Genomic DNA, 20158 nt, shown 5'->3' on the forward strand with positions numbered 1-20158 from the left:
AGTGGTAAGTGTGCGAGACTGCATCTTTGTGCTGTGGGGATTCTATGTGAGTGTTTGTGTAGTCTGTGTCTGGGTGTGATTGTGTGGAAGGATCGTGTAGAGTGCTGGGTGTGGCACATGATGAGAGTTTTGCTTATAGGGGCTCACAGTGGTTGCAGCGGAGCACTTTTTTAGCCCAAGGACTTTCCTGGCTCTAACAACACCAAACAGCTAATGCCTTTGAATGTGTCCGCTGAGCTTAGGTGGTAGCACACCCTGAAGTTTTGACTGAAGTAGAGGATAAGGCAAGACATTTTTATTGGTACCTGTGATGCCAGTCCCTTTAGAAATTAATGGAGGGAAACGCTGTGGTCATTCCAATATATGTTGGGAAATGATATCCATTTGTCTGCCTTCTTCTTTTAAAGATGGTTTTGGAGGCAACCTAGTGCTGTTATGTGCTGTAGAGAGAGATGTGGGGGAAATACAGCACTAGTTTTAGAAAGATAGTGCCTGGCTTCACTAGTTGAGTCTGGCTAAAAAAGAGGGATGTGAACCAGGTATGGATGATTTTGATAAATCAAGACTCCATGCTAGCAATTTCTACTCCTCTCCCTGATGCCAGTTAATACTTGAGTTAAACTTTTCATGTGCATAAGGTAAATGAAATTCTGAGATAGACCACAAATTATTATTCTTTATTTTTTTATTTTGTAGTTTTTTTCATATTGTGAACTAACCCTACCAGTGTATCACAGTGTGTGACATAGTAGAGTCAAGTATATATTAAACAGGGTACAGCATCAAACACACTGCAATTAAAATGTATATTGCAAAACTTTAAAAGGAATCAAATGATACGCCAGAGGTCAAAGGTCACCTGTGTGGCCAAAGGTGGTGAATGAAAAAGGATTCAAATGGTGTTTGAACATTTGATTTTCGAATCAATCAATCAATCAATCAATCATAGCATTTGTAAAGCGCACTACATACCTGTGAGGGTCTCAAGGTGCTGGGGGGGAATGCTGCTACTGTTCGAAGAGCCAGGTCTTGAGGAGTCTCCTGAAGGTTAGAAGGTCTTTGGTCTGCCATAGGCGGATGGGGAGGGTGTTCCACATCTTGGCAGCGAGGTGGGAGACTGATCTGCCGCCGGCGATCACTCTTCGGATGCGGGGGACTGTGGCGAGGGCGTGATCTGCGGAGCAGAGTTGGCGGGCGGGGGTGTAGAGGTCGAGTCGTCTCTTGAGGTACGCTGGTCCGGTGTGGTGGAGTGCCTTGTGTGCGTGTGAGGAGCTTGAAGGTTATCCTCTTGTTGATGGGGAGTCAGTGCAGGTCTTTCAGGTGGGGTGTGATGTGGCTGCGGCGGGGGATGTCGAGGATCAGGCGTGCGGAGGCGTTCTGGATGCGTTGGAGTCGTTTCAGGAGTTTGGCTGGGGCTCCTGTGTAGAATGCGTTGCCGTAGTCCAGTCTACTGCTGACGAGGGCCTGGGTGACCATTCTTCTAGTTTCGGTGGGGATCCACTTGAAGATCCTGCGAAGCATGCGGAGGGTGTTGAAGCAGGAGGAGGAGTCGGCGTTGACCTGCTTTGTCATGGAGAGTGTGGAGTCGATGATGATCCCTAGGTTTCGTGCGTGGTTGGTGGGTGTAGGGGGTGCTCCTAGTGCCGTCGGCCACTAGGAGTCGTCCCAGGCTGAGGGGGTGGAGCAGAGGATGAGGACCTCCATCTTGTCCGAGTTCAGCTTCAGTTGGCTGTTCCTCATCCAGTCGGCGATGGCCTTCATTCCTTCGTGGAGGTTCTGTTTGGGCGGTGTGGGGGTCCTTGGTGAGCGAGAGGATCAGCTGGGTGTCGTCGGCATAGGAGATGATGTTTAGGTCATGCAGTCGGGCGACGTGGGCGAGTGGTGCCATGTAGACGTTGAACAACGTTGGGCTGAGAGATGAGCCTTGGGGTACGCCGCAGATGATCTGGGTGGCTTCGGAGCGGAAGGGGGGGAGGCGGACACTCTGGGTTCTCCCGGAGAGGAAGGAGGTGGTCCAGTCCAGGGCTTTCTCTTGGATTCCGGCGTCGTGGAGGCGTGCTCTTAGTGTGCGGTGGCAGACTGTGTCGAAAGCTGCTGACAGGTCCAGGAGGATGAGGGATTCCTCCGTTGTCGAGCATGATCCTGATGTTGTCGGTGGCGGCGATGAGGGCAGTTTCGGTGCTGTGATTGCTGCGGAACCTGGACTGGGACGGGTCCAAGAGGTTGTTCTCTTCGAGGAAGCTGGTCAGTTGTTTGTTGACGGCCTTTTCGATGACCTTTGCCTGGAACGTGAGCAGGGAGATGGGTCGGAAGTTCTTGAGGTCCTTGGAGTCCGCCTTGGGTTTCTTTAGTAAGACGTTGATCTCTGCGTGCTTCCAGCTCTCCGGGAAGGTCGCTGTCTCGAAGGAGATATTGATGGTTTTCCATTGGTGGGGTGCGATGGTGCTGCTGGCTTTGTTGAAGATGTGGTGTGGGCAGGGGTCTTCAGGGGATCCGGAGTGGACGGTGTTCATGATCTTGATGGTGTCGTCGTCGTTGATGTTGGTCCAAGCGAGCAGGTGGTTGGTGCGGGTGGTGGTCGTGGGATCGGGGGTGTCGGCTGTTGCCGGGGTGGCGACGGCGTCAAAGCTGTCGTGGATGTCTGCGATCTTGCGATGGAAGAAGGTGGCCAGCGAGTCGCACAGGTCTTGTGACGGTGGGATGTCTTTGGTGTTGGAGCTGGGGTTGGAGAGTTCCTTCACGATGCTGAAGCGCTCTTTGCTGTTGTGTGCGTTGTTGTCTAGGCGGTCTCTGAAGGCGGTCCTTTTGGTGGATCGGATGAGTTGGTGGTGTCGGCGGGTGGCGTTCCTGTGGGCTGTGTAGCTTTCCGGTGTTCTTTCACGGGTCCAGTTTTTTTCTAGTTTTCGGCAGGTTCGCTTGGAGGCCTGTAGGTCTTCGGTGAACCAGCTGGCTCTCTTACTAGTGTGGGTGTTGGGGGGCTTCTTGAGCGGGCGAGGGTGTTGGCGCAGTCGTTGATCCATTGTCTGAGGCTGCGGTCTGCGGCATCGGGTCGGTTGGGACTGCGGGTGGGCTCTGGGCGAGGGAGGCGGTTAGCTGGTCCTCGTTGATCTTACCCCAGCTGCGGCGAGGCATCTGCTGGGTGCGGGGGTGTGTGGAGGGGTTTCCGGAAGGTGAAGTGGTTGCAGCTGTCCAATGGAGTTTGGTGGTGCGCTCGAAGGGGACGTGGGTCCTCGCTGAGAAGATGGGGTCAAGCGTGTGGCCGGCGGAGTGAGTGGGTGATGTGACGAGTTGTCTGAGTCTGAGGTTGGCGAGGTTGTCGATCAGGGTGGAGGAGTTGGAGTCGTTGTTGTTCTCGAGGTGGAAGTTCAGGTCCCCGAGGAGGATGTAGTCCGTGGAGGCGAGGGCGTGTGTGCTGACGAGGTCGGTGATTGAGTCGCTGAACTGCGGTTGGGGTCAGGGTGTCTGTAGATGAGGGTGCCTCTGAGGGTGGTGTTGGGGTCGATGTGGATCTGGAAGTGCAGGTGTTCGGCAGTGCTGAGGGTGTCGTCGGCGTGTGTTGAGATTTTGAGAGTGTTTCTGTGGACAATGGCAATTGCTCCTCCTATTCCGTTGGTGCGGTCCTTGCGGGTGATCTTGTAGCCTTCCGGGATGGCTATGGCTATGTCGAACAAACAAACAAACCTTCCAAGATGCTCATTAATGGTTATTAACTATATTATCAGTGCATATATATCTGCTTAATCCCTCAAGATTATAATATGCAATCTAGAGGATTCTTTGAAATTACTTGTCTAGTTAACCTAATGGCAGAAACTAGCCAATTTCTCTACCTGTTAAATTTAAATTTAGTACAATTTATTTTTCATGTATCATTAAGTCTCACAAATAGCCTCAGAATGGTACACAGTACAACCACGTCTAGCAGACATATGGTCTTTTTTTCCATAGCTATTCATTGAGTTTCCTTGACAGTTTGAGAAATAACATTTCTGTGTCCGAATCACCTTTGTTAGCGCCATTACAGTATAGGTTTTCGTATTTCCAATGTGTGTCTCAGAGTCCCCAGTTGGTTGAGAGGTGGAAATTGGTGCGATGGCAGAGAGTTGTTATTACTGACCTCTTTCAATCACATAATAAGTGAGTGTCAAGCAAGTACAAAGATTAGGGGATGTTCTTGGGCCAAAAACTAAGAAAATCACCTAGAAGCCTCCCACCACCCCCACGAAAGCCTGGCTTGCCTGGCTAAAGATTCCTGCTCAGGAACACATATGCCTTCTAGTGATATTTGTATGAAAGGAATAGAGGATTGGTTCCTCTTAAAAAAAAAGGTAGAAAAGGAATACTGTTCCTGGTAGTGCTTGTCCAATCCAATCCTTGAATTAATGGCATATGCGCAATTAGCAGAAGTGAAATTACGAAAGACTTAGGGCCAGAGGTACGACCATGCAAATTAGCAACTCGCACTTTGCGAGAAACAGTGACTTCCAAATTACGAATCGCTAAATGGAATATACGACCAATTATGGCCCTCAATTTGAGGCTCGCAATTGAGTCGCATCGCAATTACCAGGCTCGTATTTAGGGAGTCTGTAATTGTCCGCAAATTGCGAGTGGGTGGCAAATTGATTGTGAGTGTGTCGCAAATTGATTGCAAAAGGGTAGCAAATTGCAAAAGGGTTGCAATTTGCAATCGCGGCTTCAAAAAGTGCTCGATCACTTCCTGGAACTGCAGAAGGGCCCCAAACCAGGAAGTGGTGCTCATAGTGATTTTCGCATAGCAGTAGTAGCACACAGTGGAGCCAGAAGAAAACTCATGACTGCATCCAGGCACCAAGCAAGTACTGCAATGGCCAGCCAGCACAGTGAGAAGGGAGCAAAGGAGCGCAAGCGCAAACTCAAGTTTTCAGAAACAGAATTGGAAATTCTCACAGATTGTTGCTGCAACCATGAACAGCTGTTTGACCGGGCTTCCCAGAATTTTCCAGAGTCAGAAAAGCTCAAGATCTGGAGGGAGATGCAGCAACAAACTTTTGCCCTAGGAGTCGCAGATAAGTCCATCGATGACCTCGAGAAAAAGTGGTTTGACCTGCGCTCTTGTGCTAAGGCAAGGATAGAAGCATGGCTGGGGCAGTCCCATGGGTCCGAAGTGGGACCATCTAATGCTCCCCACTCATCTGTGGAGCCACAACAGGATCCTGGACAGGACACAGAGGCAGTGTGTACCTCAGGGACCGTCCACACCTGTACAACGACCTCGGGTAAGTGCAAAATGCCTATTATTCAAACATACCTGCCAGTACCCGGCGGTCCACAGGCATGTATCAACATAGATACCCCTAGACCCTCTGTTTCAGGCGCCAAAAGTCGTAGGTGTTGCATCATGGGATATATAGTCAGGCACACAAAGAGTGGAGTAACTCTCTGACATGAGCTGACAAACCACTGAGCTAGTGTCTGACATGTGCACTTTCTTTTTTTTGCATGTACCATATAGACGTGTGCCAGTCCAGGACACACAAGAGGAAGCAGGGGAAGATCAGGACCTTGACCTGATAGAGGCAGAGCAGGATGTTCAGGCAGAGTCGCAGCCTAGTACCTCAGACAGCCAGGACAACACATCCCAGCAGGCTACAGCACTAGCTACAACTCCTGTCACCAGGGTCCGAGAGCTGCGTCCAATGCAGCGATTACTGAGAGGGCAACGGGCAAGGCGCTCTGGCAAGGCTTCCAGGCAGGCACGGATGGCCAGGTGGAAGCCAGTGGCATTGAGCAGGCAATGCTCCAAATTCAGCGGCTGCAACAAAGACAGTTGAGTGTTATCAACAGCAAGCTGGCCAATGGATTCACAAACAAAGCCCCCCCAAATGGCAGAAAACCAGGCCTGGACGGATGTCCTGACGAGGGTGATGAGACAACTGGCGATCAGTAGCCTGGCCTAGACAACTACCCTCCCCTCAAGACGCACACTGTCCCTGCAGGTGGAAATGGGCCACTATAGTGGAGATGTGCAGAATGACTGCTGCTCTTGAGGCAATACAGACCTCCAGTGTTCTCACAAGGGCAACGAGGGATGCTCCTGATAGTGGGGTATCCAGCCACAGATCCGTCTCCACTGCAGAGAGACACATGCTGCGTAGGAGCAGCAGCAGGCAACCCACATCCTCACAGGATAAAACCCAACAGGTAACCTGAAGAGGCAGGAAGTGACTGGACATTGCATGTGTACCATGCTATTGCCCCCCAGAACCATTGTTGGCAGTGGAGTAACCGCCCTTTGTCAAATTGTTTTTGATTATATTGACCATGAAGGTCATGTTGTCCTGCAGTTCCTTACTGATTACCCTGATGATAAATGATTTATTGTGAAATCTGATACTAGTCTTGTCATTTGTGGACGTGTATGAGAGTAGGATCTGCTTCACATGGGTACCCCCACTTTTTGCTGGTGTTTCACTGTTTTTTGATCTTAGTCTAGCTGTGGCCCTGCTAATCAGGACCCCTGCCTAGCTGCTTCCTCTCTAAAATGATTTCCATGTACATTAGGCACATTCCTAATTGGATTCTAGAGTGCCTTATAAGCCCCTAGTATATGGTACCTAGGGCATAGGTACCTCAGAGGCCTACCAGGGGCTGAAGCATGTATTATGCCACCCCTGGGAAACACTTCAAAATGACACCACAGGTCTGCTACTGCAGCCTGGGTAAGGTGGTGCCTGCACCCCTTACAGTGGTATAGGCTACCTATATCACTACCATTGTACACACATATAAAACCTATAAGTCACTCCTATGGCAGGCCTTAACAATCCTGAGGGCAGAGTGCTTGGTTTTGTATGTGAGAGGGTACCCCTGCATGAGCAGAGCCTCTCTGCAGCGTTCGGAGTACATCCTCTGATGCTGTTTGTGGTGCAGCCAGACCTTATACTCTTAAGTGCATTATAACCTCGTGGTAAATGCTATCTTTGGACTGGCTGCACGGAAACATGTCGTGTCTGGCCTCCTGCTGCTGACCAAAACTCCAGCAGGGGAGGTCTGGACAATAGGTTTCCTGTCTCAGGGAGGTGTAACCACCTCCCCAGACAGGCATATGTGTATTGGGGCTGGGCGGGAGCACTCGCTGGTGCTTTGAAGTCCTGCACTGGGGGCACACTTGGTGTCCCTGTACATAGTCCAGTTCAAACCGGTTGCAGGGTCTACCTGCCCCTGCTCTGGCGCGAAACTGGTGAAAGGAAATGGATGTAACCACCCCTCTTTCCAAACCCTCCCATAGGTGGGTCCCTAGAGTATGTCCAACCCCCAAACGTTGTATAAGTATGGGAACTTGAGACTTTAGATTACCCTGGACGAAACTCTGCAACATATATCCTGGACCTTCGATGTTCTATTTCAACTAGAAGACTGAAGAAATCTCCCTTGGGGTCAAGGAGTGACTCCCCTGCTTGGCAGGCACCAAAGAAGCAACTGACCGGTCTGCAATTCTGAAGCTCCCGCCGGACGCTGAAGTCTCTGCATCCCCAGAAGTGGATTTCCAGACTTCCCCGAGGCTATCCTGAGTCCACAGCAAAGCTGAGGCCCGTGGCTATCGTGGGTGATGTGGAACCGTGACCCCTGGACACCGTGATTTTTTGCTGAGCCATCATCTTCCTGGTCTTCCTCAAAGTTGTTCTTTGGGCTCAGAGTAGCCCCAGCCTTGAGCACCTCCTGCACCGAAGATCTCTGGCCTCCACTACACGAGTGACCCGTGGGCCGGTTTCAAGTGCGACCACTCGAGGCTCCTTTGCGATCGCTAGCCTGTTGGCTAGTGGGTCCCCACGAAGGCGACTCCTCTACTGAATGGGCTTTCCTGGTTGCTCCAGACGTGCCCCACCTTACCCTCGCTGGGTGAGTCCCCCAGACCCTGCTGGTCTGCACCGACGTCTTTTCTCTGTTTCCAATTGACTTGCCGTTGCCAAGGCTTGTTGGGTCCATCTGGTCGCCGACACTGCAGCACTCGACAGACTTTGTGGGACAGCTCGAATCCAGCTCCTAGCTGTCATCAATGCCTCCTGGACCTCGTGGCTGAAGAGTCAAGACACCCGTCAACTCACCTGAAGCACCCGACATCTGTGGGCATTGGACTATCGTGCCCCTGGTCACTGGTTAGTGACCCAGACTCTGTCCCCTCTGCTTTCAGGTTCCTTCCATCCTAGATCCAGGCTTGGATCTCGCCGGACACTTCTCCTCTTCACGGCAGCAGCACTTGTTTGCTAGCTTCCATTGAAAACAGCGACGCGACCCAACACCAAAAGACACCTATGCACCCGGCTTTCCTGGGTGAGGTAACTCGAGTACTCCGGTGCTCCCGTAGGTGTTGGCCCTAGACACCTCTAAGTCCAAAAGAGTTCGCTCGTAGTCATCCTCTAAGTGTCCCTAAACTCTTAATTTCCAACCGCGACTTTCCCCATAGAAGTAAACGGCGATTCGTGGCTGTGTTCTCACACTGCCGCACCCTCCGTGGGTCCCCTGTGTCACTACCTTGGGTGGTTCCTTGTGGTCCAAGCACTTCTACTGGCTCTAGGCCTTGTGTCTAGTTCAGTCGTGGTTCTTATACCACTTTATTGGTATATGGTTTGGTACGCCCCTAGGGCCCAAACGTGTATTTGTGCTTTTACTATTGAATACTGACTTGTAACTTAATTACTTCGAACTCCAGCCTCATAAAGAGACTAGAGGGGTGTGTTTTATCTTAAATACATATATTTTAAATATATACCTGGTGTGGTTGTCTTTTCATTTGGTCATTCAGGAGATTATAGACTAGTAAAACAAGCTGCTTTACATTCCTTCAAGACTTAGCCTGAAGGCTGCTCTCCACTAGGATAGCTTTCAATAAAGGTTGCCTTTAACCTATCACCATAAGGGGTTGTTTGGACTGATACAAGGTGCCCACTATAACTAGTGGACAGCATATATCAGGCCAACTTCTCACATTGGTGTGCAGCGTGTGGGATTCCAGCTTGCTATTGTTTTACCAGATAATCTCAATTGAATTGATCAACTGAAAACCACTAAAGGTACCTTAGGTACATATAATATCAAGTTTAGTATACAGTAAGTTCTACTGAACTTAGAGTTGTGTGTCAAGGGCTTAGCACACCCTTTCTACAACTCAAGAGAGTTTAGTAGGCCACACTAGTGTAGGTAGTGCAATACACCACACCACCCTAGTAATGTCTAATCAGCCAGGAACCAGTGGGTCCCTGCAAGAAGCCAGTGGGCTTCTCCCCTATAAATATGAGGATCTCACCTTTGCTCAGCTTAGGGCCTTATGTTCCATTAGGAAGTTGAAGACAGCAAAATCCCAACCACCCAGCATCTTTTAAAGATACTCAAGCTGGATGATCTCCCAGGGTCTGAAGGGGTAGGCAGAGTGGGTGGGGCAGCAGTTGAGAGTGGATCTGGGGGTGGAACTCCCCCTGGCCCAAACTCTGCTGCTGACCAGACTGATGACAATGATCAGGATCTGGTGACAACAGCTCAACAGGATGTGGAGGATGAGCACAATGCTCCCCCTCTTTGTCCCTCCAGGAAGAGTTGAAAATAGGGTTAGAAGGAATAGATCTCTCTCAAGGGAGTCTGTTCAGTCTAACTCACCTGTAGGGACCTCTGTTTCTTCTCACAGAGGGAGGAAAACCTCCCAACCTCCCATGAGAGGAGAGAGAGACTGCTGAAGGATGAGCAAGATAAGTTTAACCTCAGAAAGCAGCAGATGGCCCTAGATAGGGAAGCCCTAGAGCTCTACAGAGCTAGCAAAAAGGAAGGACTAGAGTCCCTCGGTGGCAGCAATTTCCCTAGAGATAGGGAGAGGTCTTATGACCATAGAAACCTAAGAAAGATTGCCCCTCCCTACCAGAGTGGGGATGACATCCACAAATGGATAACTGCCTTGAAGAGGGCCTGTAAAGTACAGAGGGTCCCCCAAGGGCAGTGGGCAGCAATCTTATGGTTCTCCTTTGCAGACAAAGGTAGAGATAAGCTCCTCACTGTAAGAGAAGATGATGCTGATGATTACCAGGTCTTGAAAAGTGCACTGATAGATGGGTTTGGCCTAACCACGGAACAATACAGGTTAAAGTTCAGGGATACCCAAAAGGCACAAAATCAAGACTGGGTGGACTTTGTTGACTGTGCTGCTAAGGCTCTGGAAGGTTGGTTATTGGGCAGTAAAGTGTGTGACTTCGTAGGATTGTACAATCTGATAATGAGGGAGCATATTCTTAATAACTGTCAAAATCAGCTGTTGCACCAGTACCTAGTAGACTCTGATCTGACCTCTCCCCAAGAATTGGGAAAGAAGACAGACAAATGGGCCAGAACCACCAGGGTGAGGCAGAAGGTACAGAACCAAGGTGGTGACCCAAAGAAGCAAGAATCTAAGAACTCTGACAAGGGTGGGGAGACGGGTAAAGACCAGAAGTCTTCACAAGGTCCCCAAAAATATTCTTCAGGTGGGGAGTCACAGTCCAACAAAAGGAAAGGCCAAAAGAAACCATGGTACAAAGTCTGTAAGCAAAAGACACACTGGATCAGTGATTGCACCAAGTCCAAAGAGACTACTCCAGCCCCCACCAATGCCCCTAAGGCACCAGTTACTATTGGTGGTGGGAATACACAAGCCAAGGGTATAGTAGGGTTGACCCTGGGTACTGAGTTGGGTTCTGGCCTAGTCAGATAAACCACTCAGGCTGTTCTTGTCTGTGATGGAGGCATGGATATGACCCCCTCTGTGATTCCCAGGAACTTGGGCAAGTACCGGCAACACCCTTTAATCAATGGAGTACAGGCTTTGGCATTCAGGGACACAGGAGCAAGTGTCACCATGGTGACAAAAGATCTTGTGGATCCTTGGTGAAATGTACCAAGTGACCAATCAGAACAGACCATTCTCTGGCAGTTGTTAACTTCTCCTGGGGAGGGGTAACTGGCCTTAAGAAGGTTGACGTGAGTGCAGACCTACCAGTCGAATGCTTGCTTGGCAATGGTCTAGAGACCTCAGCTTGGGCAGAAGTAGAGCTCAGGACTCATGCAGAAATGCTGGGCATCCCTGCAGATGTGTTTGCTGTGACCAGGTCACAGGCCAAAATGTCTGAAACTGAACAGGCCTTGGATTGTGGAAAAATGGACCAAGTGCCATCCAAGAGGAGGAGCAGAAGGGTTAAGGCGAGCCTTCCCCCTGACTCAGAAGGAGGATCATACTCTTGAGGGAGATGATCACAGTCCTGAAGAAGGAACTGTCCCAGATGAGCTTGAGCCTGATCAGGGTGAGTTCTTGGGGACAGGAGGCCCTTCCCGGCCAGTTCTGAGCCAGGAGCAGCAGAGCTGCCCCTCTCTTAAACCCCTCAGACAGCAAGCTGCTGCTGAGGCTGCTGGGAGTGCTAGTGGTACCCATAAGGTGTATTGGGATGATGGACTCCTGTACTCAGAGTGTAGAGACCCCAAGCCTGGTGCCACCAGGAAGTTGGTTATACCTCTGAAGTTTAGGGGCTTCCTATTGACCCTAGCCCATGATATCCCTTTAGCAGGTCACCTGGGCCAGAACAAGACTTGGGACATACTTGTCCCTACCTTTCACTGGCCCCACATGTCTGAAGACACAAAGGAGTTGTGTCGCTCCTGTGTAACCTGCCAAGCCAGTGGCAAAGCAGGTGGCACTACAAAGGCCCCCCTGATACCACTACCTGTGGTGGGGGTGCCCTTTGAAAGGGTATGGATTGACATTGTTGGTCCCATGGATCCCCAAACAGCATCTGGGCACAGATTTATCCTAGTGGTAGTGGATCATGCTACCAGGTACCCAGAAGCTATTCCCCTTAGGACCGCTACAGCACTTGTGGTGGCAAGGGCCCTGTTGGGAGTTTTCTCAAGAGTGGGTTTTCCTAAGGAGGTGGTATCAGACAGAGGTACCAACTTCATGTCTGGTTACTTAAGGGCAATGTGGAAGGAGTGTGGAGTGACTTACAAATTCGCCACACCCTATCACCCACAATGCAATGGTTTGGTTGGAAGGTTCAACAAAACCTTAAAGGGCATGATTAAAGGGCTCCCAGAAAAGCTTTGGCGAAGATGGGACATTCTTTTGCCCTGCATTTTGTTTGCATACAGGGAGGTGCCACAAAAGGGGGTTGGCTACAGCCCCTTTGAACTTTTGTTTGGTCACCCTGTCAGGGGTCCATTGTGTTTGGTGAAGGAAGGATGGGAGTTACCTCTCAAGCCCCCAAAGCAAGACATAGTGGACTATGTACTTGGTCTCCGCTCCAGGATGGCTGAGTACATGAAAAAGGCAACTAAAAACCTTGAGGCTAGCCAGGAACTGCAAAAAGTCTGGCATGACCAAAAGGCTGTACTGACTGTTTACCAGCCAGGACAGAAAGTGTGGGTGTTGGAGCCTGTGGCCCCAGCAGCTCTCCAAGACAAATGGAGTGGGCCCCACACTATTGTCGAACAGAAGGGAGAGGTTACCTACTTAGTAGACCTAGGAACTCCAAGGAGTCCCCACAGGGTTCTCCATGTCAACAGGGTAAAGCCATATGTAGACAGGGCTGACATGGGCTTGCTCATGGCTACTGATGAGGGACAGGAGGAAGAGAGTGACCCACTCCCTGACCTCCTCTCACAGAACCCTGATGATGGGTCAGTTGATGGTGTGGCCTTGGCAGGCAGCCTCACTGCCCAGCAACAAGCTGATTGTAGACAGGTGCTCAAACAGTTCAGAAACATGTTTTCTCTGACTACCTGGTGCACTCATGAAGTGGACACCGGGGACAGTCTGCCTATTAAAAATAAGATTTATAGGCAACCTGACCGTGTCAGGGACTGTATCAGGACAGAAGTTCAGAAAATTTGGGATTTGGGAGTTATTGAACCCTCAGATATCCCTTGGGCTAGTCCAGTGGTCTTTGTGCCAAAACCTCACACCAGTGGTGGGAAAAGAGAGATGAGGGTTTGTGTGGACTACAGGGGTCTCAATGCAGTCACTAGGACTGATGCCCATCCAATTCCAAGGGCAGATGAGATTATGGACACTTTGGGCTCAGCCAAGTACCTTAGCACATTTGAATAGACAGCTGGCTACTGGCAGATCAGACTAGCTGATGATGCTAAGCCAAAAACAGCATTTTCGACCCCAAGTGGGCCCTACCAATTTGTGGTGATGCCCTTTGGTTTGAAGAATGCACCTGCCACTTTCCAAAGGTTGGTGAATACAGTTCTCACAGGTCTGGAAGCCTACAGGGCAGCTTATCTAGATGATATTGCTGTCTTTAGCTCCATCTGGGAGGGTCACCTGGTCCACCTAAGGAATGTTTTGGAGGCCCTGCAAAAAGCAGGCCCCACTATCAAGGCCACCAAGTGCCAGATAGGGCAGAGTCAGGTTGTGTACCTGGGCCACCTTGTAGGTGGAGGTCAGGTTCAACCACTGCAGAGCAAAATTCAGACTATCATGGACTGGGTTGCTCCAACCACCCAGACTCAGGTGAGAGCCTTCTTAGGCCTGACTGGGTACTATAGGAGATTTGTCAAGGGGTATGGATCAATAGTGACATCCCTGAATGACTTAACTTCTAAGAAAATGCACAAAACATTTCAGTGGACAGCTAGCTGTCAAAAGACATTTGATGACCTGAAACAAGCCATGTGCACTGCTCCCATTCTACAGAGTCCTGATTACTCCAAGAAGTTAATTGTCCAAACAGATGCATCTGAATTGGGGGTAGTGGCTGTACTGTCACAATTGAATGATGAAGGTCAGGATCAGCCAGTAGCTTTCATAAGCAGAAGGCTGACCCCTGGAGAGAAACGTTGGTCAGCCATTGAGAGGGAGGCCTTTGCTGTGGTTTGGGCTCTGAAGAAGTTGAGGCCATACTTGTTTGGTACTCACTTCCTTGTTCAGACAGACCATAAGCCCCTCTTATGGCTAAAACAAATGAAGGGTGAAAACCCCAAACTGCTTAGGTGGTCCATTTCCCTACAGGGGATGGACTTTACAGTGGAACATAGACCTGTGAGTAACCATGCCAATGCAGATGGACTCTCTAGGTATTTCCACTTAGAACATGAAGACTCAACTGGTCGGGGTTAGTTTAATATCCCTATGTTGGGGGGGGGGGTTGTGTAGGAGAGTAGGATCTGCTTCACATGGGTACCCCCACTTTTTGCTGGTGTTTCACTGTTTTTCGACCTTAGTCTGGCTGTGGCCCTGCTAATCAGGACCCCAGCCTAGCTGCTTCCTCTCTAAAATGGTTTCCATGTACATTAAGTACATTCCTAATTGGATTCTGGAGTGCCTTATAAGCCCCTAGTATAGGGTATACTATGTACCTAGGACATAGGTATCTCAGAGGCCTACCAGGGGCTGAAGCATGTATTATGCCACCCCTGGGAAGCACTCCAAAATGACACCACAGGTCTGCTACTGCAGCCTTGGTAAGGTGGTGCCTGCACCCCTTACAGTGGTATAGGCTACCTATATCACTACCACTGCACACACATATAAAACCTATAAGTCACTCCTATGGCAGGCCTTAACAATCCTGAAGGCAAAGTGCTTAGTTTTTATGTGAGAGGGTGCCCCTGCATGAGCAGAGCCCCTCTGATGCTGTTTGTGTTGCAGCCTGACCATATACTCTTAAGTGCATTATAACCTCGTGGTAAATGCTAACTTTGGACTGGCTGCGCGGAAACATGTCGCGTTTGGTGTCAAACACTTTGGAATACTACCCCCCCACCCCGCCAGTTCTGGCAGCGGGGGTAGCAGTCCACCCTTCTAGAGGGAGAGACATGTTTAAACTGGTCTACCCGGTAAAGACTTTCTAAAGCCCTGGCATCACAAAATGGATGCCAATGCCACAGACACGGGTCTGGCCTCCTGCTGCTGACCGAAACTCCGGCAGGGGAAGCCTGCACAATAGGTTTCCTGTCCCAGGGAGGTGTACCCTCATCCCCAGACGGGCAGATGTGTATTGGGGCTGGGCGGGTGCACTCGCTGGTGCTTTGAAGTCCTGCACTGGGGGCACACTTGGTGTCCCTGTGCATAGTCCAGTTCAAACCGGTTGCAGGGGCTACCTGCCCCAGCTCTGGTGCAAAACTGGACAGAGGAAATGGGTGTAACCACCCCTCTTTCCAAACCCTCCCATAGGTGGGTCCCTAGAGTATGTCCAACCCCCAAACTTTGTATACGTATGGGAACCCAGTCCTTGAGACTTTAGATTACCCTGGTCGAAACTCTGCAACATATATATCCTGGACCTTCGACGTTCTATTTCAACTAGAAGACTGAAGAAATCTCCCTTGGGGTCAAGGAGTGACTCCTCTGCTTGGCAGGCACCAAAGAAGCAACCGACTGGTCTGCAATTCTAAAGCTCCTGCCGGACGCTGACGTTTCTGCATCCCCCAGAGGTGGATTTCCAGACTTCCCCTAAGATACCCTGAGTCCACAGCAAAGCTGAGGCCCGTGGCTATCGTGGGTGACGTGGAACTGCGACCCCTGGACACTGTGATCTTTTGCTGATCCATCATCTTCCTGGTCTTCCTTGAAGTTGTGCATTGGGCTCCGAGTAGCCCCAGCCTTGAGCACCTCCTGCACCGAAGATCTCTGGCCTTCACTCCACGAGTGACCCGTGGGCCGGTTTCAAGTGCGACTGCTCGAGGCTCCTTTGCGATTGCTATCCCGTTGGCTAGTGGGTCCCCATGAAGGCTCCTCTTCTGATTGGGCTTTTCTGGTTGCTCCAGATGTGCCCCGACTTATCCTTGCTGGGTGAGTCCCCCTGACCTTGCTGGTCTGCACCGACGTTCTTTCTCTGTTTCCAAGTGACTTGCCGTTGCCAAGGCTTGTTGGGTCTATTCTGGTCGCCGACACCGCAGCACTCGACAGCCTTTGTGGAACAGCTCTAATCCTGCTCCTGGTCATCGTTGACGCCTCCTGGACCTCGTGGCTGAAGAGTCAAGACACCTGTCAACTCACCTGAAGCACCCGACATCTGTGGGCATTGGACTATCGTGCCCCTGGTCACTGGTAAGTGACCCAGACTCTGTCCCCTCTGCTTTCAGTTTCCTTCCATCCTAGATCCAGGCTTGGATCTTGCTGGACACTTCTCTTCACGGCAGCAGCACTTCTTTGCCAGATTCCATTGAAAACAGCGACGCGACCCGACACCATTTGACACCTATGCACCAGGCTTCCCTGGGTGAGGTAACTCGAGTACTCTGGTGCTCCCGTGTGTGTTGGCCCTAGACACCTCTAAGTCCAAAAGGGTTCGCTCGTAGTAATCCTCTAAGTGTCCTTAAACTCTTAATTTCCAACCGCGACTTTCCACATAGAAGTTAACGGCGATTCGCGGCTGTGTTCTCACACTACACGCATCCCCCGTGGGTCCCCTGTGTCACTACCTTGGGTGGTTCCTTGTGGTCCAAGAACTTCTACAGGATCTAGGCCTTGTGTCCAGTTCAGTCGTGGTTCTTATACCATTTTATTGGTATATGGTTTGGTACGCCCCTAGGGCCAAAACGTGTATTTGTGCTTTTACTGTTGAATACTGACTTGTAACTTAAGTACTTCGAACTCCAGCCTCATAAATAGACTAGAGAGGTGTGTTTTATCTTAAATACATATATTTTAAATATATACCTGGTGTGGTTGTCCTTTCATTTGGTCATTCAGGAGATTATAGACTGGTAAAACAAGCTGCTTTACATTCCTTCAAGACTTAGCCTGAAGGCTGCTCTCCATAGCTACCACTAGGATAGCTTTCAATAAAGGTTGTCTTTAACCTATCACCATAAGAGGTTGTTTGGACTGATACAAGGTGCCCACTATAACTAGTGAACAGCATATATCAGGCCAACTTCTCACGGGAAGGTGTAATGTAAATGGATGCATCTTACCATGAAAAACATTGTTTGGCTATGTGGTCCCTGCGTCGTCTCCCCTGTGCTGCTCTACTCTGCTAAATTGGGTGTCGAACAGGTGGGCCAGGGTCATCGTCCTCTGGGTCGGAACCAGAAACCTCAATGGGTAGGCCCCTCCTGCAGGCAATGTTGTGAGGAATTGCACATGCCTGAACTATTTTGCTAGCTGTTACAGGCTCATACAGGCTCATACTGCAAGACCCCACCACTTTTTTGCATGCAGCGGAAGTGCGATTTAAGGATGTCAAAGGTGCACTCAATCATACTGCTTGTGCGTTTCTGTGCACTGTTGTACCATCTCTCGTATGGGCTGTTGGGATTCAAGTAGGGCATGAGGATCCATGGCCTGTCAACTGGTGAGACAAATATAAGGGTGAGACCACTTAGAGAGAGTAATGTTTGAACTAATATATTTCACTCTGTACATCACATTGCATTACCTAGTAGTTATCCTTTGTCAAATTCCCCCCTTTCTAGTCATGGGTGGTCCCTGGAAATTTTGCTACAATGTCTATGATGATGTGTTGTGCATTGCAGACTACCCCAATGTTTAGTTAATGTGTGCTCTTGTATTGAAGGATGGATTAGGGACATATAGGCACGTTGATCCCATCTAAGTAGCCAATTACTTGTGGAATCTTGCTATCCAGTAAAATTGTGTTATTGTATTCTGAATTTCTGTAGCATCCTTGGCAGGTAGATTTGTTTGTGTATGTGGTGGATCACGGCATCAAGGAATTTGTGGAAGAAACACAAAAGCGCACTCTACAACATCCCTCCAGCCACTGCAATGACATCTTGGCAACTTCCAGTGGCCAATAGGTGGAAGGAGAACAATGCCTGGACATGGATGAGGACTACATTGTTGCGCTGAGTTCTGCTTTCTAGTTGTGGCTTCAAGATGTCTATTAGCTCTAGAATCACACTGCTACGCAGCCTGTTTTAGTCATATATCTCTTCCTCTGTCTTGTTAAACATGGTTAGCCTGACTCTGAAAATACTCTCCTGTCTCGGCCTCTTCTGTTGAGCAGCCAAATTTCGCATCCTCCTCGCTATCACTTACTGGGCAGCCATTGTAGTAAGATTTATGATGCATTCTAGGCCTGTTTTTATAGGTTGGGCTATGTTACTACCTGGTTTTGATTCATGGTAAATTGCATGGGCAAATGGGTCATTTTGCGCTTACTCGCAAATTGTGACTCGTCTGTACATGAAAGTTTGTGACACACAAATAGCGAGTCGCTATTTGAGACACCCAAATTCTGACCACATATTTTTGTGGCTCGGTAATCTGTCACATCTCAATATCGGATTTTCGACTGCCTATCGTACATCGCGTACGGCTCATTTTGCATGCACTAATGGTTTTGCAACTGTTTTGTGAGTCGCAAAACTATTGTACATCTGGACCTAAGAGCCAAGGTTACTGAATGGATGAGCACATCACGGCCATGATTTGTATTATTGAGGTGACTAGAAATGTGTTATTTCCATGACTCATTTCAGAGGATTACTCATAGGTCAAACTTCCATGTGTGCTCAAGGGAAACCTATGGCATGTAAGATTTATTTTGCACTTGATAGAGCATGTTATTTACAGGCAGTTTTGCCCTAACACTGCTTGTGCTGAGACTCCACATTAAATGTGGGTCCCATACTGTGGGTTTGGAAACTATGTAATTAAAAACATATTTTAAATTGTTACTCTTCATGGTGAAAAATAATTCCATAAAATGTCTTCTCTTGTTATGCACACAATGATAAAATTGAATATTTTGGTAATCTTTCCAACACCTCCTACACCACTCACTGTCATTCAGGTGCATGCTATGTTTGCAGATGATTACTAGAAATCCATAATCTCTTTGACTTGTGGTTCCTCGACCACTCATCTGCTACTCTATTAAGGTATCACTGGGACAGGAATTGTGATAGTGTCTCTAACTTTGTGTAACTTCTGCACACAGAGGACACCCCATTGTGCAAAACAAAAATGTTTCTGGATTTCTGAAGTGTCTACACCACACATCGATTAGCAGCTACTTTTAAATATGAAAATCACACTTATGCTTGACAAATCTTCGAGATTCAGTTTCAAAGGATCTCATTATTACACTTTTTGCTTCATTGAACATCAGGGGAACTGTTCTTCAAGCCTCACTTCATGCTTTGTACAAGACACATAAGCATTTTGATCTTGGTCACATTTGGAAAATTGTCTTCTGCATGACAGAATAACTTAAAAATTGCTTTCTCGGTGCTAATCAAAATCGTTGCCCAACGTTAATTCCTTAATAATTTTCTTCTAAGTATCCAAGTGTGATCTGAGCAATACATAACACCATTTCCTTTGTAAGTGCTTTGACTTTTCTGATTAGCACACATTGAAATACACCTTCGCAGAAGTTCCGTTTTGAATACTAACCTGGAATATATATTGCTCCACAGGACAGCGCTCACTTGCTGGCACCCATTTGGCAACTATGGGATGGGAAGAAGGTCATTGCTTCTACTAAGCGTGATTAAAGATATTTCCTTGGGGTTTAAGACCATTCTAAGGTACAGAGAGTCAGTGGCCTCAAAATGGAGGTTCACATCACATTGTCTATACTGGACCTTTCCATTGGTAAATCAGTGGCCTCTGAATGAAGGTTCAATTTGCCCTTCGCAATGGTAGATCTTCCTGTTGATAAATCGCTTGTCTTAGAATTAAGCTGCATATTTCCTACGTACACTTTAGCTATCCAGTGAGTGTTTACCTATGAACTAATTCTAAATCTGGCTCTTCTCTTACCTTTTAAGACCCTCAATTTCAACCTGCAGTCTTGGGCAACTATAGCTCAAGAACCAACTTTGGATCAAAGGTCATAAATTGGTCACTTTCTACAACAACATTTAAGTTACATTTGATTCTCATGCCTAGAAAACACGTGACAACGCAGCTTCATCAGGGAATGTTGGTAATGTAACACATCTGGTATGTGAGATTTCTATTACAGAGGTTGGTATTGGAACATTATTCTAGAGCAAACCACTGGGGGGGATTGAGTTGTCTGCTGATGATCTTGCATGTCACTGACTACCTGATCACATTCCTCTATCTCCACTCTTTAATTCACTTCAGACAAATAAATAAGGGTTTTACTTATCTGTACTGAATGCAAGACGTAAATGACAAATGAGGAGAGGGGGCGACTTAAAACCCACTCCTCTTGAA

The sequence above is a fragment of the Triturus cristatus genome, chromosome 1_2 (assembly GCF_964204655.1).
Source record: "Triturus cristatus chromosome 1_2, aTriCri1.1, whole genome shotgun sequence".
Lineage (NCBI taxonomy): Eukaryota > Metazoa > Chordata > Amphibia > Caudata > Salamandridae > Triturus > Triturus cristatus.